Source organism: Maniola jurtina, chromosome 6 (genome assembly GCF_905333055.1).
Source record: "Maniola jurtina chromosome 6, ilManJurt1.1, whole genome shotgun sequence".
In the NCBI taxonomy this organism is placed as follows: Eukaryota; Metazoa; Arthropoda; class Insecta; order Lepidoptera; family Nymphalidae; genus Maniola; species Maniola jurtina.
In genome coordinates, this window is record NC_060034.1 from 3299080 (window position 1) to 3325211 (window position 26132).

Sequence of the window (26132 nt, forward strand, 5' to 3'; positions counted from 1 at the left end):
AGGCCAATCAAGGTCAATGCCGCGTCGTAGGTTGGGCATTGATCAAAGTTTTGCACGCTATACATTGCGGGTTTGAAAAACTAAATCACTAATATTACAAAATAAAGCAAATGGTATTGGCATTGGATTGTGTTTGGGTAGTATAATATCAACCCTAAGTATTCGGTAGCGTTCTGGTTAAGCCCTATATATTTAGTGGAAATGATAATGGTAACACTTCACTCGCGACAAATAACAACCTTTCTCACCGAAAAAGTACAAATATTTAGCAAATAGCAATACTTGGTAAAATTAATACCCTTTACTATAATAAAATACACCCAATTCCAAATAGTTTGCTGAACCGAGTTCCTGACGTAATAAGCTTTTCGAAGCTCTTAAGTTCTCACAAAGAGCGAAGAGACAGCCACAAAACTTGTTCCGACAAAATATTTTGGGACGGTTGGCTTGATAAAGCTTAAATAATGAGGAGCTATTTTGATATTAATTGCAAAGAAACGTCCACTACCTCAGGCTTACTATAGTGAGTTGAACGAACTTTCTTCTTTATTTAAGTCTCTGGACGACACGGAACTTTCCACTCAGAAAATTGTGGAACTTGTAACTTTCTTCATGGCAAAGTGCTAAATTATATACCTATATAGCAAATCTTTTTTTATGTTTGAATTTACTAATATTAGGTACAACAATAAGTTATTTTAATTGATTTTATTATTTAAATTATCAAGATTTTACACTGGCATATTGTCGAATATTCCCCTTTTAAAGGAACATCCATAGCAAAGAATGTGACTAGTAGTTCTGTTTTACATAATCTCTAAACAAAATTGACAAATCTAAATTCAATGCTATCCTTTACCTTAGAGAGCGTTATAAAAGACTGACTGACTCGACATCCAGCCCCAAACCCTTGCACTTAGAAATTTGAAATGCACAGAGGTTCCACTTTTAATGATTTAGACAAGGAATAAAGCCGGATTTTTCGAAATCCAACGGAATAGAGAGTAAAGAGATATACTTACTTATATTGAATTTTTGCAGAGCAAAGCTGCGGATGATCGCTATTTAGACCATTCATGGACATTTTTGTATAACAAAATAACTAAGAGCTAGCCCGCACAGCGAATAAAAATCGCACGTTTTTTTTTCGTAATTCTGTAACACATGCAATCATATAGAGATGCCCGCACTGCGATGTAAAATCGCGCGGAAAAAATATCTGTGATTTGATACAAATTGCGGTATTAAATACGCGCGAATATTTTGTACAGTATGGAGTTGTATAATGCTCACCGCATTCACAGTGCGGGCAGGTGAAAATCGCACGAATAAAATTCGCGAGAATAAAAATCGCTGTGCGGGCTAGGCCTAAGCAATCTTTGTTGTTTCTTGTGATTGTTCCATGTGTATACTTGTGTAGTAAGTTCGTGTGTAAACCTCCCCTTCAACCCTTATACAGTATTGTTCACAAGTTCACAAGTTTGAAACTGGAAGTGTCGCGGCGGACGTGGCCTCGTGTCAAACTCACCCTAATTTCCCGGATCACATCCGCCGGCGAGTGACTTCTGGTCTAACTTGCGCCACTACAGCTGTGCAAGTGTAGCACTTTGCTTCGATAGCGAAACTTTTCCCCTGACAATTTTGTCTTATTAATGACTACTTACCGACTTCATTCACAAAGAATTTGTCTTTGTTTGATTAAACTTAGACATTTTCTGGTATGAAAATTAGGCCTCATAAAGGCAACAATATCTAGCAAAATAACTGAGCAATCCTTGTTGTTCCTTGTGGTTATTACCATGTGTAGTAAGTTCGTGTGCAAACCTCCCCTTCAATCCTTTCACAGTATTGTTCACAAGTTCACAAGTTTGAAACTGGAAGTGTCGCGGCGGACGTGGCCTCGTGTCAAACTCACCCTAATTTCCCGGATCACATCCGCCCGGAGTGACTTCTGGTCTAACTTGCGCCACTACAGCTGTGCAAGTGTAGCACTTTGCTTCGATAGCGAAACTTTTCTTCGTGACAATTTTGTCGTGTCTCTTTTTATTAATTAGCGACTTACTAGCTCCCGACTTCATATATTACTAACTGATGCCCGCGACTTTGTTCGCGTGGATGTAGGTTTTTTTAAATTCCCGTGGGAACTCTTTGATTTTCCGGGATAAAAAGTAGCCTATGTGCTAATCTATCTCCATTCTAAATTTCAGCCCAATCTGTCTAGTAGTTTTTGCGTGAAGGAGTAACAAACATACAAACACACACACATACAAACTTTCTCCTTTATAATATTAAGTGTGATATGGGCTTCATATAGGAACATATGAATAGAATTCATCTTTTCTAAATTTTCTGCTTTTTGCTGCTTTCTGTTTTTACGAGTAGAATTCATCTATTTAAAATTTTCTGCTTTACCGTGGGGTACATCACTAGATATACGTATTATCACTACCCATCACTACTCATATTATAAATGTGAAAATGTGTTTGTTTGTTGATTTATTGGTTTGTCCTTCGCGTCACAGCAGAGCAACGGATCGACGTGATTTTTTGTATGGTTATAGTTAAAGACCTGAAGAGTGATGTAGGCTACTTTTTATCCCGGAAAATCAAAGAGTTTCCACTGGGTTTTAAAACTTTAATCACATGAATCAGCTAGTAATTTTTATTGAGCAACTAGCTGATACCCGCGACTTCATTCGCGTGGATGTAGGTTTTTTAAAATTCCCGTGGGAATTTTTTGATTTTCCGGGATAAAAAGTAGCCTATGTGCTAATCCATGGTATAATCTATCTCCATTCTAAATTTCAGCCCAATCTGTCCAGTAGTTTTGCGTGAAGGAGTAACAAACATACACACACACACACACACATACAAACTTTCTCCTTTATAATATTAGTGTGATATTACCTATTCCCAGTCAATTGGTACTCTTGAGTATTAAACAGTAGGTGCTCAATTATATTCCCGCTGACATAAGTATTACATGTACCAGCCGTGGGTCAGCCAAGGTTTTCACTCAAGGTCGAAACTCAAAACAGCTATTGGGGTACACCATTCGCAGACCGTGTTATGTTAATTAATATAAACCACGAACCACTTGACCTTGTGCGGACATCGTTTTTTACTTGTATCCGAAATTCCTACTCATAACGGCTACAGGCAATGTAATTTAAAGCCCTTTGTTAATGTACCTATCGAGAATTATTTATTAACAAGCTACACAATTAATCATTTTTAAATGCTTAGGTATTTGCAGGATAATTTTTATGATTTTTTTAGAAACAAATTCATTGGGCAATTTTTGAGGGTCCCGTATACAAATGGTGCCCACAGAACCCTATCCTCCGCTCCTCCTCTGTCGCCTAAGCCTCCGCTCCGCTGGGATTCTTAAAACCTAAATCCACGGGCATGGAGTCCTTGTCTAATAATACAAGTGTAAATTAAAAAATTATAACACCCCCGACAAGTGAAGGTTACAGTAACTAGAAAAGAGCTGATAACTTTCAAACGGCTGAACCGATTTTCTTGGATTTATAGCTAAGAACACTCTCGATCAAGCCATCTTTCAAACAAAAAACTAAATTAAAATTGGCTCATTAGTTTAGGAGCTACGATGCCACAGACAGTTACACAGATACACACGTCAAACTTATAACACCCCTCTTTTTGGGTCGGGGGTTAATAAAACAAGATGGCGTGGTTTCCTTTAAAGCGTTTGGGAAACAACTTTAGAACTAGCACTGTTATCATATAATTTTGCAAAACTATTGTACAAGAAAATACAAGCTTACTTTGCTGTTAGAAAGAGAAAATCACATTTTGACACAATTCATTCTGTTGTCCCTTTTTTCGTTCGCAAATGGGTAATATTTTAGCCAGACAAAGAGATATGAAAGTGAAAAATGACAATAATACCCACAATTGTCTGAGCAACGACTACAAGGTTTTAAAAAGGTGACAATAAATTATTGTAAAAGCCTTTTTGTACTACATTTCAGAAGGATACTGTATTTAGGACGTAGCCGGCCTAGATTCCTATAGCGCTAAAGCCTTTATACCTTTTGTGTTTGGTGAAAACTTGGACAATGAACACCTACGCTTCTTTAATAATAATAATATAACCAATATTTAACTAAAACATTCATCAAAAGGGTTTTCTATTTTAGTCGGCCGGGCACCTATCCTTTGGTTTCTACGCGGCACCGCGTACCGGAACGCTTAATCGCGTGGCGGTACGGCTTAGCCTGTAGGGTGGTCACTAGCCACCCCCGAAGCCAGACAAAATAACACTTGATTATGAGTTGCTAAGACAGCTAAAACTGATGAGCCACAGAGTGGTTGCACAAGCTGCTTTTATAGAAATATCAACTACTAAAGCTACAAACTAGTCACACACTTCGTGTGCTGAGTAGATAAAGACTAAAGGTCCAAGTAGAATGTAAAATGGTTTAGCGTAACTTGAAAAAGTTTGACAAGATAAGGTTATTTCCATGAAAACTCTCATTAGGATCCATAAGAGACCCGTACACAAATGGTCATATACCAACGTCACGTATCAAGCTCAAACATATTATTATCAATGACCATATTCCACCCTTTGCCCTTTAATAACACTGTATTCACCCTTGTATGTAAAATTAATGCCCAACGAATAAAAGCTTCCAATGTACCTACTCATAACGAAATGCCTATTTAAAATAATAAAATATTTCATAGATGAAAATCGTCCCTATATTTTGCATAATAAAGCCGAAAATATGGCACATGCACATCTTATCAAATTAATAATGAAAAATAATAGGGCATTTGCGGACGATGATTGCTGTAGGCCAAAAACTGCTTTGTGCTTTTAGAAATAAAAGCTACTTTTGTGTATAGTATATCATTTTCAGTAGAGGCCATAGTTTCGAGTACAGAGCAGTTAAGATTGTACGATAAGGTTTTAATATGAGCCGGAAGTACCAGGGCTGGCTCGAACGATGGACTTAGTACAAGTTTGTAAATCTCTACAAGGTTGATCGATTTCGAGTACCTAAACCCCGTAAATTCAAAGTAAAATGATTCAAGAGAGGCTTGTTTTAAGGCTCTATTTCGTTCATACATCTACTACCAGAGCCCTAAGCGAAAATTTTGTTGAATAAAAATAGATAGGAAGACTTTTATACATGAGACTTTAAATCCATTTTACTCTGCCATTGTTATGTTAGGATACCCTGAATCTATCAACTTTGTCGTGTTGTACAAACTTATACAAGAGTGAACTAGTGTGAAATAACTCTCGGTATGATTTTGTTTCGACGAATGTCAAATATTGGTGACGTAAAATCATAGAAAAATAGGGCTACTTTAGGGCTACCTAAAGAAGCCCTAACACTAAAATGTACTAACACTTAACGCCCCTAGAAGTTCCCTGACTGACGTGAACTGTGCTTATACTAAGGGAACAGGAAGGAATAAGCGCAATTTGTTTGGCTTTTAAATGAAACCTTTTTTTTTTCGTCATTACGTTCTCGATAAAAGCTAAATCGAGGCTACCATTTTCACGGTGATAATGGCCTGATTGTATACCTACCTTATCTTGTTACGTTATCTATATCCTGGGGCTTATTTCTGTCAGTCGAACATTTGGTTAAAGGTTAATATGTTTTTAAAATTCATGGACGATCATCAGTGTTAACATTATACTATACCGTTAAAAGTGATGGTGCGATCAAAATTGTAACAATGTTACTATAGGTATTTTGGTCGTAAAGAATCTTGTTCCTACATTACATTCTTCTTTTTAACCCCCGACCCAAAAAGAGGGGTGTTATAAGTTTGACGTGTGTATCTGTGTATCTGTCTGTGGCATCGTAGCTCCTAAACTAATTAACCGATTTTATCTTAGTTTTTTTTTGTTTGAAAGGTGGCTTGATCGAGAGTGTTCTTAGCTATCATCCAAGAAAATCGGTTCAGACGTTTGAAAGTTATCAGCTCTTTTCTAGTTACTGTAACCTTCACTTGTCGGGCGTGTTATAAATTTTTGATTTACACTTGTTAACGTTAGTATAACGGTACTTTGGTAACGCTATAAAAAATACCGGCAATCGGATCCCTGGTGACCACGGTTAAACTCTCGCACAAGTCCGGACCAAAAACACCAGATTTAGAAATTATTTCTTTCCTCTACCAGGAATTGAAGATAGGATCTCATTTATTAGACCACTGCGCCATGAAGGTACATAGCCAATCTTGTTTGAAATTCACCTAAACATATGAGTTTCGCATTAAACCGTGCAAAATATTCATGGCCTACTCCAACGGGCCGGGCGACGGTTCCCGAAAGTCATTTTTCATTTCCAAATTACATTCGTACACCCTGGCGGATAATACACTCGCTGTGACGTGTTGTTTGCGTTGCGTAATATGTACCTACTGTTCTAATAAAGATTACAGTTAATGCTTTTTGTTCGCTTTTGTAGTCTTTTTTAGGGTTCCGTACCTCAAAAGGAAAAACGGAACCCTTATAGGATCACTTCGTTGTCTGTCTACCTGTCTGTCTATCTGTCTGTCTGACTGTCTGTCAAGAAACCTATAGGGTACTTTCAGTTGACCTAGAATCATGAAATTTGGTAGGTAGGTAGTTCTTATAGCACAAATACAGGAATAAATCTGAAAACCTCGAATTTGTGGTTACATCATTAAAAAAAATTAAAACGTGTAAAACGTGTTTCAATTTTCAAAATAAGATAACTATACCAAGTGGGGTATCATATGAAAGGACTTTACCTGTACTTCCTTAAACAGATGTTGATATATTTTTCAACCCCCGACTTAAAAAGAGGGGTGTTATAAGTTTGACGTATGTATCTGTGTATCTGTGTGTCTGTATATCTGTGTATCTGTGTATCTGTCTGTGTTCTAAATCCGCGTTATGTTATGTAGTGCAAAAATAATATAAAACTGCGAAACACTTTAGGTATAGAAAATATCAACAGAACTTATTTATGCTGCTAATTACCTATCTGAAATAATCTCACTTGTCCGTAATAATTCGAAATGAAATAATAACATACTTTAAAATAACCATAACAGCCAATTCAATATTCTGGTATTTACACCCGTTATATTTTAGATGCGGTCATTCTATTTGTCCGGTGCACGTTAGTATAAAGCCACAACGCCCTGTTGACATACCACATACCATTTTAAAATTATTGCCATCCATTTTAGAACATTTTACATTATTATAGACGAGTAGCAACAATCTGAACCGCGTGGGAATATCGAAAAATTTACTTCATTTCCTGTAAATATTAAAAAGGGAATAACTGTGGGAAAAATTTTAGCTTCTAACCTCCCTGAGACAGTAATAAGTGTTGTGGTCTCATAAGTGAAAGTCTCGGGTTTGATTCCCGGTCTGGTCTGAAAGGAGGCTTCGGTATGGTTAATCGGTATTTTAATAGCTTTTGAGATGAAGCCGTTTTTGAGAATAAGTTATTTTCAGCTACAAGTCTGTTCAGTTATAATTTCATATTTATATTTTCCGAGTTGCCTCTACCTGCTATTATAATTTTCAGCTTAAGACTATCTAGATTTAAATATTATTTGCGAATTTCAGGTAAAAATATGTATATTCATTTATTTCAGTTCAGGAAAACAGAGGTGGACAAAGTGGAAATTCACCGACGTAGACTATTTACAGAATTCTCTTCGCTCAGTCAATAAATAAATACCGTAAAAGCTGATAATGTCAGATATAGCTTGAAGTAAGCGCTTTGTACCTACCTCGCTTTATTTGCACACCGTGTTTGACCGATGTCGCCTGTTCTCATAGAACATGTTTAGCGTCTTTTCAGGTGTGCCATATGGAACTACTTTACACTTCGACACCTCCCACGTAAGTTGTTGTATCCCCAAAACTACAACTTTTCAGTAGAGCGTTTTAAAGATATAAATTGAAATTAAAGCTCCATTTTTCAATATATTTTTGTGAAATTCGGTATTTAGTTATAGTTTACAGTACTTTAACATATTCTGAAAGATAATTCATAGAAATACTTCACATTTCTGAGATTTTGTTCATACAACATTTTACGGCGTGTTTCATCTTTGTAAAATGTTGTATAAGATACTTACAACAAATTACGCTGGAAAAAACGGGTTGATTGTCATCGTATGTGTTAAATACAACAGTGTACGTCGTTTAAAATTTAAAAAAAATGTAGTATGTGTAGTCCGATTCATCATTTCCAACCGATGGAAGTCCACTACTGGACATAGGTCTCTTGTAGGGACTTCTATGTGCCACGGTCTTGCACCACCTGAACCCAGTGGCTCCTTGTGACTCGTTTGATGTCGTCTGTGCACCTAGTGGGAGTCTGTCAACGCTGCGCCTTACAGTGCGAGGTTCCAGCACCTTGGGACCTCAACGTCTATGGGTCCTTCGAATTATGTGCCCCGGCCATTTACACTGCAGCTTCGCAACCCATTTATGCCGGTTACTCTGATTTTCCTACCGATATCCACATTCCAGATTCGATCACGTAGAGAAACTTCAAATATAGCTCTCTAATTGCCCGCTTAGTGACTCTGAACTTTCTTATGAATTCCATTATAATATGTGACCATATTATCTCGGATCCATAATATGTCATCACTGGTAAAACTAATTTAGTTTCCGTACACTGCCGCCGAGTCGGATTCGTTGGCTGACCTGTTTCTTGAAATTGCACTTACCTACCTGGTCCAGGTACCTGCTCCAGGCTCACACTTTTCTATAATTTCGAGTGCAGAGCCCTCAACGATTACTGGGTGGGCCGAGACATAAGAATTAGACACAATTTTCGTCTTACTCATGTTCATTTTCAGGCCCATCTGTTGTGAAACTTTGCAAAGGTCATTGAGCTGTAAATGTAGAAACTGGGAAACCTAATGAGTTTTCCCAGAGTTTCTGCGATAGTGACTATGTCATCGACAAATGGAAGGTGAATTTCTTTTGATGTTAATGTCAAGTTCATTCCAATCCAAGCTTAAACATAAGGACGTCTTCCAAAGCAGTGGTAAAGAGTTTCAGAGAATTACGTCTCAATGTGCACCCTGTCACTGCAATTGGACTGGCCTAGTCTGGTCCTATATGTCAACTGACATGGTGTTTTCGTACAGGATTCTATTTCAGCATTTGTATGAACAGGCAGTTGTTTCAGCATCTCAATAGCGACCTTAATACAGCCCCAGTTTCCACCAAATCAAAAACTTATATCTCATAGTTTACAAACGCTTAGCAAAGTGGCAGATTATTATAATAGCCTTCAGTTATATTATGCATAACATGTCGCAGCTTATGAATGTGACCTATAGTGCTTAAGCTTTTTCAGAATCAAGCTTGTTAGGGATGCTGAAAGTCATCGAACTTATTATTGTGACGATTCATAATGACTTACGATAACAACAGCTTATAGACATGGCTTAGCAGCGAAATGAGTCTATGACTCTTCTTGAGTAATGTTTGTAACTTTGTAATTTCGTTATGCAATGAACTAGATTAATTTGAATATAAGATTCACTAACCTTTTGTGCCCACATTGCAACAAATAAACCATTACTTATTATTTATTACGGCATTATCGCCATGACGGGATTGAAAATCCCTTGGAAAAAGATTGGAAAATCGCTGAAAGACCTTAAGTACTGGTTTGCCACCCGCTTTCAGGAATTCTACTGTGATTCTGATATCACCGAGCGAATTTTTATCCTTGAGTTGTTTGAGAGCCATACTTATCTCGTATAAACTGGCATCTGGGATATCTTGGGTATAGTGTCCCGTCAATTTAGCTCTGGGATCTTTAGCCAAATCTTCAACAAGTCTTTGTATTGTATTGTGTTGTATTGTGTATAACTGTCCATAGAACTTCTCCACTTATTTCAAGAGCTCAAGTTTAGCTGAAATGAGGTGTTGTCAGTTTTTTGTCGTATCAGCATGCCCTGTTTAGCAGACAGATTTTTCGTGAATACTTTTGAGTTCCTGTTCCGCTCTATGGTATCTTTAAAACGAAATTAAAGATCCATAAGTCACGTGTTTGTACAATAGAGATCTGCCAGTAGGAAGGTGCATCTGCCGAAGACTACAGTATCATTTCTGGCCTTTTTCTGGCCATGAGCTTTAAACTCATAAAAAAATATTTGTTATTTTTGGACGATAGGCCGTAAAGAAATTGGACTCCACCACCTGGCAGGTTCTACCAACCTATTTATTGGAAAGGTAGGCTCTGAAATTATATATTGTAGTAGTGATTTTTTTGTTAATTATATAGTAACCTAGTGGTATGATGAGCCGATTAGTTATTTTATTGACTATCATGAGTTTACGTCGCCATCAAACTAAATTTTAACATAGTTTTATTGTATACAATGTCGTATGTAAGAAAAAAAACAATGTCATAGCAACGTAAAATATAGCATGTAATCATACAACAAAATTTTGAGAAATAAATGCCGAAGTAAAATGTTGTATGTATCACTTAACACAAAATTTATAATAATTCTGCAACGTAAACGGTTGTATGTCATCATACAATACTGTTTTTGGGTGTCCTCAACGACGTAAATTGTTGTATGTAATCTATACAATAGTTTAGCTTGGCATCACTATTAAATTACTAAAATACGATAATGAAATAAAAAAATGTAAACACAACCGTGACATATCAGTGTCTTGAGTTACAAACATTTCATCTGAAGTCCGGCGTGATCTGTTGTATCTGTTACATACGAGGCACAAACGTGCGACTTCACCCCACATAAAACGTTGTAAAGGTCAATATGATATTTTACGTCGTCCGCGTTTGAAACATACAACATTATACGCCTCATAAGTACTTTAAAAAACAGCATTTTTAGGATTTTTTTTAATTGAACATATAAAATACATAAAAATAGACATTGTTATGTAAAAAACGCAAAATGGCAATTTTGTGGCTTACAACAACTTACGTGGGAGGTGTCGACTTTGTCGCCGGACAAAATCGATCAGAACGCTTATTTCACACGTACCACAATACAGTGACATTCAACGGCTATAGCAAACAAACAAACAAAACAAGCAAGTGACAGACTATATTCACACGGACTACTGTCAGCAATTTGTTGCGAAAACTACACTTTAGACACCTGCAGCGAGACCAATAATAATGCTAAGTTTCAACATCTATTTTTGGTCCGTTCCGAGAATCAAACCCATGTCCTCGTCATCCAAAATTTTTACTCACTATACATATGAGGCAAACAGTTCACACACTCTATGTCTGGCAACATTTTTACACTGTGGTATTCTATAAACGTGGTCCGTGTGAATAGACACTAACCTGCGCCCCGGCCGTCAACAACTAAGCCAACACGGGCCCGACAAAGCCTTTCAGCTTATCTACTTTAAGCCCTAACTCAGTTATTCGACATGACTTAAATCTTATGGCTTTACAAAACCACCAGATTAACTTTCACCGGGAGCAGCTGACGTAATCTCGGTTTTGTTGTTATAATAATTAAATCTCTGGGCGTTAAATAACTCGGACTCTAGACCTTGGACCTTGAACAGAGGTGCATCATAATAAAATTATTTACGGAATATAAAAGACCTTTCCTTTATATTCAGTAAATAATTTTATTATGATTATGATCTCGAATTTCAAAATGAAAATGATGACTAATGTCTGAACGGTAATAACTTAGTGATTAAGACTTCTATTTGGGGATCCAGGGTTGGATCCCGGGTACGCACTAAGTATTGTGTTTCGGAAATATGTGCCTTCATTAAACATCACGTACTTTAACGGTGAAGGGAAACATCGTGAATAAAACTACATACATGAGAGTTCTCAAAGGTATGTGAAGAAGATGTTTTCAAAGGTAGGTATGTGAAGTATGTCCCTCGCACTTGGCCAGCGTGGCAGACTTATGCCTATACCTTGCTCATTCTGAGAGTAGAAGGTTCCTGGTTCACTATCCTGTAGGAGCAATATCGCATTACACACGTTGTACCGTACAGATTTGACTGTTTTGGTGGATTATAGCGAATTCAACTTGTTGTTGCTTGTGTTTTATGGACTCCGCAAAGTAACACCTGCTCCTATCCATAATAGAAGTAAATCCCTTGTATAAAATTTAAGAAGAAACAACAATACTGAAAGCTTTTCCACAAAACTTTTTCTTCACACGCCCGACCTTCATAAACGGTTAAACGTAAACTATAACTTTCAACATTAATCAACTGCCTAAAGTATTAAAGGATCCCCAACAAACTTTGCAATAACCGGGACCAGCTTAACGTGTAAGACCCGCAGGTGGTAGGAGCCCATATAATGATAATATATTATTATATTTACAAGGCAATTGGGGCCTCGTTTATCAATTGCTTTAAGCTGTTAATAGCATTTTTAACCCCCGACCCAAAAAGAGGGGTAAGTTTGATGTGTGTATCTGTGTATCTGTCTGTGGCATCGTAGCTCCTAAACGAATGAAGCGATTTTGATCTGGTTTTTTTTGTTTGAAAGATGGTTTGATCAAGAGTGTGCTTAGCTATAATCGAAGAAAATCTGTTCAGCCGTTTGAAAGTTATCTTTTCTAGTTTTCTTATAGAGGTTTTTGTGTCGGGGTTTTTTAAATTTTGAGTTATGAGATTATCATGTGTGTTACGGGTTCCCACAACACCTTTTGCCTGGATATAAATTTTTTAAAGAACATTGTAAAATTTCTCAAAATAAGGTTTGAAAGGAGAAAATGCAATATGTATTTTCTCCTTTCAAATCTTCAGGTCCATAGGTTTAGGACATATGTATTATGTATTAAATTATGTTTTATATAATACAACGAATTCTACGGTCTATTTCATGTATGGTTTCATGTACATAGATAGATATACAAATAAATAATAATAATAACATTGGATTCGATACTATAAAAATGTTATTTAATATATTTTTGAGACATCCTTGCCTTTGTATCGATTCCAAGACATTTTAAGAAGCACTTTATTTCAATAAACTTAGATAAAAATGAATATTTTTATTAGAAATATTTACAGCCAAGTGAAGCAATCACCATCTTCCAAACATTTTACTATGATAGAAAATAATAATATAAAATACTTGGCAATAACTCACTTTCGTATTGATTAGTTTTCATTCAAAACATAGCGTATAATAAATAAATCGCTCGGTTAAAAACAGATGAAGGGTCGTTTTTCACAAAATCCTTTTTGTTCTAACCACGAAACTAAGCTGGAAAAATTTGTTGGAAATATTTTACGGCGAAGCGTTTTCGCCGTACAATACCGGCAATTCGTGCGTTCAAAAACTAAACCAAGTACTAAATCGGTGCATGTGTTTCCTTCTATTTCTATAGAAAAAGGACAAAACATTTTTATTCAAATGCTCCATGTTGTAATTTCTGTTTTTGTTTTCATCCGAATAGACTATATTTACGCAATCAGGTTATGGAACGCCCTTTATCGGAACGTATACAATTGCCATCGTTAAAAGTTTTGAGCTTTGTGTACAATATTACACTATCTACAATATCCGAAACTCTTTGTGTAATTTCTTAGAATTATAATTTACTAGAGGATACCCGCGACTTCGTCCACGTGGATGTAGGTTTTTGAAGATCCCGTGGCAACTGTTTGGTTTTCCGGGATTATATTAAGTTGTCTACGTCAATAACATGGACGCAAGCTACCTCGGTACCACATACAAATCGGTTGAGCAGATGGGTCTTTAGGAATCTCGTGGGAACTCTTTGATTTACCGAAATAAAAAGTAGCCTATGTCCGTCCCCGTAAAAACGTAGCAGACAGACAGACACACTTTCGCATTTATAATATTATTAAGTAAATTAACTAATTACCTAAGTAATTAAGTAAATTAAGTAGGTAGGTAATTAAGTATGGAATAGTATGGATTAATTAAATTTATACTTTTTGCCTTTACAATATTCAACAAAGAATTTAAACAAACTATGTTACTTTTGGTTTCCGGAGCTTTTCGAATTTTCCTGAGATGTTTACCAGGGAAAATCTTAATCTAGCTATCCACCAGGTGAGATTGTTGTTATTGAATTAAAAGGTTATGCGTACTCTCCAGCGTTTCTCAGTAGAAACTATTTCCCGATCCCGTGGTTGTAATTCAACCAGCAGAGCCGCGACGCGCGTACCGCGTAGCGTGTCACTGCCGCGCGTCGCGGCTGGAGAGAATATCGTGCAGCGCGCTGCCGCGACGCGCAGTTCAGCTGCAGTTCAGTTCGAGTACGTGGGCACATTAACAACAAATAATAAAAAATCAAGATGGCACATTCAAAAATGGTCGCCATGCAACTTATAAAATCCCACTCATAAAGTTCTCACAGAAATCACACCGCAGCGAAGCCGAAGCGTTGCCATAATCTACGTACTTACATTATACTGCCGTACATATTATGATCAATATCAGCTGTTGGTTCCAAATAAAAGATTCATAACAATGGAATGATGAAAACAACAAATTACTAGTTTGTCATGTCTTTCTTTCCAAAAACAATTTATTTAGTTTACTATTTCTCTGTAATAATTTTTGTTCAGGCGACGATTCTGCTATTTTTAGGTTTTTTTAGTTTATTTTTTTATCCCCTTTTAGCAAGTCAAAATCAGAAAAACAAAATCGATGAATAGCATCAAGTTTAAGTTACATTGACTTTAAATATCAAAAATATCGATTAATATTATCATCGTCGGCAAAATTTGGAAAGAAGCTTGGCCATCAAAACTCTGATATTATTTAGGCTTTGCCAAACATCAACAAACAAGAGTCATTAATGGTCAAGGCAGTTACAAAGTACATAGATATTATCTACTTTTTTCAATCAATTATAAAACAAGAACCAAAAAAATAGCTTTACTCATTAACGGAACATCGAGTTAATTTTCAAAACATCGACAAACAATATCGTCAGTAAAATAAGTTCACCGTACAACACATTGTCCAGCAAAACATTTCACCGTCAAAAACTCCGTACCAATTTTTCAGCTTAGTTGCGTGGTAAACAAAGGGATTTCGTGAAAAACGACCTTTCATCTGTTTAAAACCGAACCATTTATTATTACGCTATATTTTATAGAAACGCCTGTTTTGGATATTGTAAAGCTGTTAATGGTTTATAATTTAACAATTTCCTCGGAATAAACACCAGTCTTTTTATACGCATCGGGATTTCTTGGCTATTATTTACTAAATGATACATTTGGTTGACGGCACAAAAATCGGCCAAGTATGAGTGGTACTCGTATACCGACGGTTCCTTACCTTGGAAGAAAAAGTCAAAGTCAAAATCATTTATTCAACGTACTATTGTACTCCTTTTAATGGTCAGAATTGTTATATTTGTACGATATAGTGGTAATGATTTATTACGAACTTAATACTAAAGCTACGAGGGTTCCAAACGCGCCCAAGTCTGAGAAGAGCCCACAACAAACTTAATATAGTGTGGTTATTTGTTGCCTAAATTATTCACAACTGGAAAAGTAAGTCTGTAATTGTTAAAATTTTCTTGTGCTATTACTTGTGCTACTACTAGGAGACTACGCTTTTTGCATTTTTCGGATCAATGAATAGAATAGAATAGAATAGATTTTTATTCAAATAAACTTTTACAAGTGCTTTTGAATCGTCAAATAATTTACCACTGGTTCGGAATGCTGTTCCTACCGAGAAGAACCAGCAAGAAACTCGGCGGTTGCTCTTTTCAATTGTTCAATTTACAATAATATTCTATACTCTACAAGCAATTGCAGACCCGCGCATTGCTGGAGCGAGTCAAATCCATGCTTTTTTATCATTTACATAATCTTCGATTGTGTAATATGCTTTTGCCAGGAGCATACTTTTAATGGATTTTTTAAACTTTTGTAAAGGCAAGTCTAACATTGACTGTGGAATTTTATTATAAAATATTACACTCATTCCCACAAATGACTTTCCCACTTTTCTGAGGCGGAGCGTAGGAGTTGCGAGCTTATTACGGTTTCTAGTTGGCCTGTCATGGAAATCACCGATTTTTTTGTAATGGGATGTAAATGGGAAATATCCTAGAGGTTTGATTTATTTGCAAGTGTCATAATATAAATGGTCAAAAGGGTAAAAAAAAATCGGTCAAGTGCGAATGTTGTATCGTCGTATAAGATAACACAACTGTTATGTACAACACTGCAAGTTAATGACGGACATCACCATATGTGATTCAGTAAAATAATTATTATGTTCGAGAACACATTTTAATATTTTTTTGTGATGTAACCACAAGTTCACAATTTCACATTTTAAATAGGCAGATTTACAGACAGACATAGACACAAATATCCTATGAGGGTTCCTTTTTTGAGGTACGGAATTCCAAAAATGGTGTTAGTAAGTACCTAATAAAAGCATGTAAGTCAGCATAGGTAGGTATATCAGTTTCCTAATAATATGGAATCGATGTAGGTACTGAAAAAAAATGTTTTATTGTAGGGTATAAGGTACTCGGTAGTTCCATGGACAGAGGCTATTGAAACCCTTGAGAACATAAGGAAAAAGATTTTATTTTCTCAGGTTTTTTTTTTTTTTTTACAAAATGAAATAAGTATAAAAATTATTCATGATTATACCTACTTACTATCGTACAATATATGTTCCAAGGATTTCTTTCAAATCGCCCATTTCACTTAAAATGGAAAAGTAAATTATTTTCATAAAATAACTTCTACAAGTAGATCGTACGGTCAGTTTGCGTGTTGTAAGATTGTGAACACGCACTTTGTTTCAAGGGTAAAATAGTAATTCTTTGATTCAACCATACTCCATCTGTTCTAATAGAATAGATGTGATAATTGCGTTATCTCTTTAATAGTTGGTTAAAAGGTCGCAAGGTTACCTAGTCAAGGTATAATTTATTGATCAATAAGTACCTAGTTATCCAGTAAAAAAGTTTATTTTGAAGCTTATTTATTTTTGATCAAATCTTACAACTAAATTTTGGTCCAGTTTCCTCCAATCGCTGCTCTCTTGGAGCTGAAATTTAGAACACAATTCCAAATCAAATTTTTTTCATGACGGATAACTTGTGTCTGTTGCTACGTCCATTAACTCTAGTTGGAATGCAAAATCTACTGAGAAAAGCTGGTAAAACTCTGCAGTTGCTGTTTTCAAATCGTAACAAGTGTAAATTAAAAATTTATAACCCCCCGACGATCCAAAGTATCAGAGTTTTCCAAAACATCATTTTCAAATAAATAATTATGTATCAATGCAACGTCCATCTTGACAGCTTGACATTTGTCAATTGACATAATATTATGAACCTAACGGTTATGTAACCTTCTTTTCTACAAGAAAACTAGAAAAGAGCTGATAACTCTTAAACGGCTGCACCAATTTTTTTAGATTATAGCTAAGAACACTCTCGATCAAGCCACCTTTCAAACAAAAAAAACTAAATTAAAATCGGTTCATTCGTTTAGGCGCTACGATGCCACAGACAGATACACAGATACACAGATACACAAATACACAGATACACAGATACACAGAAACACAGACATACAGATACACAGATACACACGTCAAACTTATAACACCCCTCTTTTTGGGTCGGGGGTTAAAAAGTTACGATATATAACAATTTCAGCCGGTTACATTCACGCAATTTTGTCATTATAGCCTTGACTTAGTAAGCGTGTTTTTAAACAATGTTTTAATTTGGGTAATGGGAAATCGAAAAGTTCTTTTGAAATCATAATAATTTTAAAAGCAAATACTCAGCTCCACAAGGGATTTCTGTACTTCACGCAGATGGCATAGTGTCAAGGAACCAAAAGCTTAATTTGCTATAGTCCGCCAACCAACGAAATCTGTATGATGCAACATGCAGCATGCGACATGCACCGCCCGTCCTCCCACTGATAAACATGCAGGAAAAGCCAGCCACCAAGCAAGCCACACGTAACACCACCACGGAGCACCACGCAAATCCCAACACCACTCGACGCGCGTTTCGCCCCGACACCGGAGCATCCTCAGGACATGTAGACTTTACAATGTCTAATTGCAAATTAGACATTGTAAGTAGGCATAGTGAGTTAGCGGTTTCTCGTTGTTAGTCTTATTTCATAAAGAGCTTGTATAAATAACTATTACTTAACCGAATGAAGCAACGAGTAAAAGCTGTTATAACATAAAAGTAAATGAGCAGTTTGCTGGCTGCCGGCCTTGGCACCAACATAATGGAAATGAAAAAGAAAACTCTTAATTCACCTTATGCTAATGAAAACTCCGCCTTTCTTTGTAAATAATTTTCGGTAGTGCAAAATACAAAAGTATTAAAAGCACAGAAGACAATAGCGCACTGTAGTTGTTAATCTAGCAAAGTAATACACTATTGATGCCTCTCAGCTCTTCTCTCATTTTAACTAGATAATTGGTAGGGAATTTTTAGATGTTGCTTTACAAGATTATTAAGTTACGAGTACGAGTCTATCTATTATCTAATAAGTACATTATTCTTTCTATAATGATGGTGTTGGAGCATTGTTCTTTTATGCTGTCCTCACTACCAGAGTTTAACTGGAAGAGCTTAGGTATTAATTAGTTAGCCTATATACAAAGCAGTTATACTCTAGCCACTCTAGGTCCTTCTGCTCAGGGGATCCAGGGTACTGTCCCGGGGACGCACCTTAAATTTTCAGAGTTATGTGAGTTTTTAAACAATTAAATATCACTTTCTTACATTTGATACTTATATTTTAAGACCAAAGATCCATCAAGTAGGCTTCTTTTCATCCTGGGAAATCAAAAAAGTTTTAAAAACCATAATTCACGCAGACGAATTCGCGGATATTACCTGGTAGTTTAATATTTTTTCAGTAAAAGTATGTTAGTAGCATTCAAAAGTTTTACGTCCATTTGCACAAAAAAAATAGGAGCATGATTGGTCGTACCACCATTAGTGGATATAAAAGGCTAACCTGTTCGGACTAAACACAAACATTCAACAAAAATAGAGAGGTAATAAAATAAAGAGGAGCGAGCGTGCTACGGATACACAAATACATTATTCAATACGAACACGTACCTACTCGTATTTGTTATAATTACATATCCGTTTGGAATTACACAACCAATTAAGGCACCATCTGAAACCCTTTACTGGTTTGTTTTGGGAACATGATCATTTATATTTAGACACATGTCAGAGAGTCTAATGTTAGGCTGCAATTACACTTGTAAGTTTTACTCACGTAAGTATGTAGCTTACGTAATTAATTGACAACTAATTTGCTAAAAGTACTTAAAAGAGTGTTTATATTAGTAAAAATTTGTCGTAAGTTAATCATGTAAGCTACTTACTTGAGTAAAACTTACAGGTGCTATAGCGGGCTTAGAAAAACTTACTCACAATTAAAATCCAGGTGTCTAGAGACTGCGGCATGTGGACGTACTTACAAAAGAACTATGTCCAGCCGTGGACATCAATCGATTGGCGATGACGATGACAATGACATATTATTAACCCCCGACCCAAAAAGAGGGGTGTTATAAGTTTGACGTGTGTCTGTGTCTCTGTATATCTGTCTGTGGCATCGTAGCGCCTAAACGAATGAACCGATTTTAATTTAGTTTTTTTTTGTTTGAACGGTGGCTTGATCGAGAGTGTTCTTAGCTATAATCCAAGAAAATCGGTTCAGCCGTTTGAAAGTTATCAGCTCTTTTCTAGTTACTGTAACCTTCACTTGTCGGGGGTGTTATAAATTTTCAATTTACACTTATTTTGTAGATAAAGTTTATATAGATGCTTGTATTGTATTATAACAAAATTATCCAACATTTCCCACAATTTTACTACCGAGTTATTTATGGTACTACTGTACATAAAATTTTCTATTAGGTACTATGTATTATGTTACCCTGAACATGCAACGCTATTATGCATGCAATTAAATTTAACTGCGATGGCATGCGAAATTATAACAAAAGATTATTATATTAACGTTGACAATATATTGGTACTGATAAAATCTAATGTGATCGTAATCTACTAATTACTAATAAGTAATAATATGAATAAAAAATCAAAGCCAACTTTCATGTATACCATTATTATTATACCAGTATTATTATCCATACTAATATTATAAATGCGAAAGTGTGTCTGTCTGTCTGTCTGTCTGTCTGTCTGTCTGCTACGTTTTCACGGCCCAACCGCTGAACCGATTTTGATGGGTACAGACATAGGCTACATCCCGGGGAAGGACATAGGCTACTTTTTATCCCGGAAAATCAAAGAGTTCCTGCGGGATTTAAAAAACCGAAATCCAGGCGGGCGAAGCCGCGGGCATCCTCTAGTAACTATATATAAAGTAAAGCTAACGTTATGGATTGGATATGGATCTATTTATTCATCCAAGCATAATTATTGAGACATATTTCTCTCTCAACTTTTACAAATTCCTTTTGATAGAAAAGGCTCAAGAATGAATGAGTTGTCGCATTGATTGTGCTTGGACTGCTATAGAGTCCTACTATCTTATCTAGTAACAAGCTTAAAGTAAAAAGTAGTCTTCCTTTCACCATGGAGAAGAATCTAGTTGTTTAGTAAACACGACTTTTAGTCTGAACAACAAGGCACTACGCAAAAATATCCTCTAAGGTATGTTTAAATTATATAGAAACGAGTAACAAAAATAAGAATATTAAAATGTGAAAAAATCCACACCAAAATGTACCTACCTGAAAATTCCTAGAATTTACACCACATTTTGTATGAACATTTCACGGAAAACGTGAACTGAGAAAAAGGTCTGCCACCGTTTCACACGTTCCATAATAAGTTCCTAGAAAATATGTTAAACATGAGGAATTGTGTCGCAACCGTATGGAACAGATCAAGGACCTGTAGCTACGTTCTTCGAAAAATGAAATAGGTGGAAATTACTTGCTAAAAGGACTTTCGTAGAACTTTAGAAAACGATATCTGAGGTTGCTTGTTATCATAAACAATAAATTGTTGCCAAAATAAAAAAAATACCGTAGAGTGTTACAAAATATAAGTTTCACTCCTTTCGCGTGTACTTTTGCAAGGTGTATCGTACCTATTATGCGTAAATATATTTTTCAAATACTACACTACTATAACTCAACTTCTAATAACTTGTTAATATAGATAAGTAGGTATAACAATAAAATTTTAGGTCTGTGCAGGTTTTTCCAAAATGTGGTGAATTGCTTCGTCGTCTAGGAAAACGAGCACAGAGTTGGGCCTTTTTTAATCAAAAAATACAAATCTTTGAGCCCCTGTTACTTCAAAACTACATTTTTTTAGAGAAATCCGGAAAAGCTACACTAGATAGTTTCTAAAATGTGTCTGTAAAATTTCACAGACTTTGGCTGCTTGATATCCAAATGAGAAAAAAATCGACCATTTGTATGGAGCAAGTGACGGAGAGTTCCCTGTTGAAACAACATTTATAAATTCCAGTGAAGTCTTTACTCAGATAGAAAATTACAAGTTCCTGTCAAGCTCCATTGAAAATCAAATATTTAAAGATGACTTGGAAGTACCGACTGCCAACAGTCAAAGGAATTTCGAGGACCCTTTGATATATATAGAGTGAACGCCTTTCTAGAAATGTGGTTACAACACTTCCTTACTTTGTTTGTTATTTTTTTCCATTGAAATAGAGATCCAGTAAGCTAAGAGTAAGGAGTAGATCCACGTGTAAATGTCGGTAACTTATGAACTCAAAATCTCTGAACAGAACCCATACGGTTGAACGTATAGAAGGTGAAAGGTGAAATAACAGAGATAGTGACTTGTTTGTATCGACTGTTATATACAACAAATTAAAAAAAAAAAACATTTAAAAAGAGTTCTGCTCAGTGAATCTCTACATGATGCTAGGACGTCTGTATTAGAAGCAGAATAATTGACATAGCTGGAGAGGCTAAAGAAGCAATGGGCGGGTCACAGCTTCCAGAGTGAACTCTCGGTCTGAATCGACGATAAGACAATGGTGATCCGCAGAGCTATACAGAGCAGATCTGTACCAGCAAATTCCCATATTGAAATACGGAACCTGTCAAGCACTTAAACGGGTAATTTGATGACCTCCCTGGTGCAGTGATCAGCTCTGTGATCTTATTAGTGGGAGGTATCGGGTTTGATTCCCGACAGAGGTTTGGAATTTTATGATTTCTAAATGTCTGGTCTGGCGGGTGGGCTTTGGCCGTGGCTAGTTGCCACCGTAAATCAATAGCAATTTAGCGTTCCAGTACGATACCGTGTATCAAAGGGTTCAATAAAAACTGCCATATCCCTTCCAGGTTAGCCCGCTTCCATCTTAGACTGCATCATCACTTACCACCAGGTGTTTGCAGTCAAGGGCTAACTTGTATCTAAATAAAAATAGTTTAAATCCTTATTTTGGTACGGAACCCTAAAAATAAGTTGAACCTCGACACTAATTGTCAATCACCAGTTTTCAATCAATGTAAAAATGTTGATAATTGAAATCTTTTTTCCTCCTCTACAAAATTGACCGCCTAAAACAATTGACAAGTTAATTACTTTTTAAATTGCCAATAGAAAAGCGTTTGCTCTCAATCAGTGAATTGTTTCATCGGGTCAGTACTCATCATTTATTTCGGTAAAAAATAATTTATTTTTATCATATATTCACAATATTCACAAACACTACATATAAATACTTAAATATAAAAATTACAAAACAAAAATGTCATCCAAATCACTGTAACGAGGCAGGGTGCCCAGAACGCTGGCTGCGTTACCTCGTTGAATGGCCAGACTAATATGCTGACCAAGGTAACTACCAGACCTCCAGTCACCCGTGGACTCCACAAGACGGGATGGCAGGTCCATAAAAAAGGATCTGGCATTCTCGCCACACGAATCCATGGTCTCCACTCCAAAAGGCACAAACATGAAATTATTTTATTTTTAAAATCCAGTGTTTGACAGCTAGTCAAATCAGTATATTTTTACCAATCGTCGTTTCACGTGCTTAGTACACGAGCTTTTATGAAATACTGGCATGTGATTTCACAAAGATTTCACGTGCTTTTTTAGTTCAATTGATAATATAAAATGTTTATTACATTTAAAACTAATAAAAGACGTGAATTTTACGTATTTTGGAAATCTATTGGTCTATTTAATAATCACTGAGAAATAGTTTTTATTGAAATAGGCGAGTAATTTTTCTAGTCTTTTTTTAAATTATCTGGTCTAGGGTTCGATTCCATGCACGCACCTCTAACATTTCACGGTTGTGTGTTTGATGAAACCTGCATGAGTGTTCTCCGTAATGTTCCCATAAAGATGTGTGAAGTTTGCTAATCCGCACTTGGCCAGTGTGGTAGCTATGGCATAAAGCCTTCTCATTTTGAGAGCATCTCAATTCTGAGAGCTTAGTAGTGAGCTTTATAAGGTTTTTTTTATAAAGAATATTAGCCATGCTAATCATGACTAATACTCCCCTTTCCCCTCCAATTAGGCGTACAGCTTGTACCAGGAGAGGGTACGACAATTGTGCAACGGGTGGAGTTTGAACCGCCGACCTTTCAGATTTCAGTCCGCTTTTCAACCGTTGAGCTATTGAGGAGTTGATTATAATGATGAATTTAAAGAGTGACTTCTGATTTATCTGCCGGTTCTTTGGACTCTACCTTTCCAAATCAAAGGTAGAGTCTCTTTTTTCATATTTTACTTGACAATTATACAGTAGTAGATAATTTTTTTTTCTACGAAAAGTACTTGCTATTATCATACTCTACTTCCAATTACACATGATATTAGGTGGAGATGAAGCGGCTGAAATAATTAATAATAATTAATTAATCCATCTATGAGCAATCTGTCAATTATTTGATTAGCAGCGTTGTTTTAAAATTATTTTTAAAATTATATTTTTGACAAATAACAACGTTGCTAGATAACCTATATTATCTACAAATTAAAGATAATTTCATTCAGGCATCATACATATTTCTTACCTGTTTCTATGCGCAACATTTTATCCGAAAGTTCAATCCTTTTCGAAAGCATTTTCTGTAAGGGCTAAAAGTCTATAGTGTCCCAGCATTCCAAATTTGAGCTAATTTTGGAATATAAATTGACCCAGTTAGGAAAAAATCTAGGACCTTACTACAATAAACCCCATCCACATGCTGAGTTCACCAGGCAGACTACGAGAACGTGGTTTTATCGATATACGACACGACTTATATACCTACTGCAATTACAATTATCAGCTCTACTATGGGTATTTGCATTCCCTCGTATCTGGTATTTTAATTAAGTTTGACCTAATAAAACATTTATCGCTCATTTCCGTATCCATTTCAATGTAGTAGGTACATAGTTATAATTCAATTGTTGTTTAAAAGCCTAAGTAACTGAAAACATAATTAATAAAAAATAAAAGTAGCTTAGTGGAAAACTAAAATTATTGATTTCACATTTTGTATTAAATAAACCATCCAAAAGTGCGCCTTAACTTAGTAATATTTACCACACTCATAACAAATCTAAAAATAAGTACCTTTCAAGAAAAGTTTCGAAATCCACAAGTCCATTAGTTCGTCACTTAACTCACTTAATATACAAGTTATAACTACCATAAACTTACTTGAACTTACAATAACTTCGTAACTGTTCAATTCACTCACTCTAATATTAAAAGTTGGGTTGACGCACACAAAGTTTGCCAAGTTACCAAGTCCGAAGCTTGACCATAATCATTCCGCTGACAGAAGACGCGCGCGTGTCCAGCGGGAAAACTGGCCAAAACTGATCAGAATACGTCCAGACCTGACGGCGTTTGGCCAATTACTGAACTTCTCACACAAGCTTTTCCTAAAACCGCGAAAGCGCATGCGCGAACCCGATTGACACTAGCTTATACGTTGCCGCTACAAGCGAATATTCATAAGTAAGTTTTTAGTTTTGTTTTGACGAATGTTCCTCTTGGGTGCCGCTCTCCGAGTGAGTTACCCTGAGTTGTTCAAGGGGAAAACAACTCGTATATCGAATATTTTTGGCATTTTTCTTCTATGTTTACTTTTTAGTCTGCAAGGTGTTATGCTTACTGTGCGTAAGTACTTGAATTTGTGAATTAAGATGAACGTAGGTATGTTTTTCCAATGGAAATGCTTTAGCACTGTATTATAAATGCGAAAGTGTGTCTGTCTGTATGCTCCCTTTTCATGGCCCATCAGTTTAACCGATTCTGACGAAATTTGGTACAGGGTTAGCTTATATCCCGGGGATGGACATAGGCTACGCTTTATCCCGGAAAATCAAACAGTTCCCACGGGATCTATAAAAACCTAAATCCATCCGGATGAAGTCGCGGGCATCCTCTAGTTATGAGATTTTAACACATTGCACACTTGAAGGGATGGATTGGAACTGAGTCACTGCATCTTTTTTATAACAACTTAAACTAAGCTTTATTTACTTTATCATCCAAGAGATGGTGCAGCGGCGCGCTCATATGAGCTTCGCACAGATTGAGTCTCCTTCATATTTTATTTAACTCTATTTCAATTTATGTTAAAGCAAATAAGATAAGATAACGATGCTGCGGCTTGGCTCCACTCCACGTTATAGGCATGAATTGGATTTAGATAACTTAAGTTCAATTAAAAATTTAAAATTGTAAAATGGTATACTTTGTTTAAGTTGAAGGGGATAGAGAGTATTTTTTAAAGTTACAGTGCCAATGGTTAGAGCATACATACTTAAATGCTCAAAGTACCAATAAACTTAAACCTACCCTACCTACTTACCTAAAAATAGTAGGACTCTCGTAGAATCATATCAAGGCAGAAGCCAAAGATAGGATGACGTGGAGAACAACTGCTGCAACCCTAAGTTCCACGAAGGAATAAAAGGACACCATCATTATAACCAGTAAACTTTGGCTATGTAATGAAAAATGTACTCTATTTTGATATACTGTCTCAAGGCCGTTGCTGGCAAGTGACAGCCGATGGACTTAGCCTCGTGTCATGCCGACGAGATCAATTCTGTCAGTTGAAATGAGGACGCCACCAATCTCAAATCCATACAAT

General features: G+C 36.1%; 1 protein-coding gene across 1 annotated transcript in view; it reads right to left on the reverse strand.

The window, feature by feature from the left end:
* LOC123866067 (hemicentin-2-like) overlaps positions 1-24870 on the reverse strand; it is a 220567-nt gene extending 195697 nt beyond the window's left edge. The window contains exon 1 of the mRNA XM_045907389.1: positions 24599-24870. The gene's annotated coding sequence lies outside the window, so the exon portion shown is untranslated. The remainder of the gene's footprint in view (positions 1-24598) is intronic.
* Between the last annotated feature and the right edge of the window lie 1262 nt (positions 24871-26132).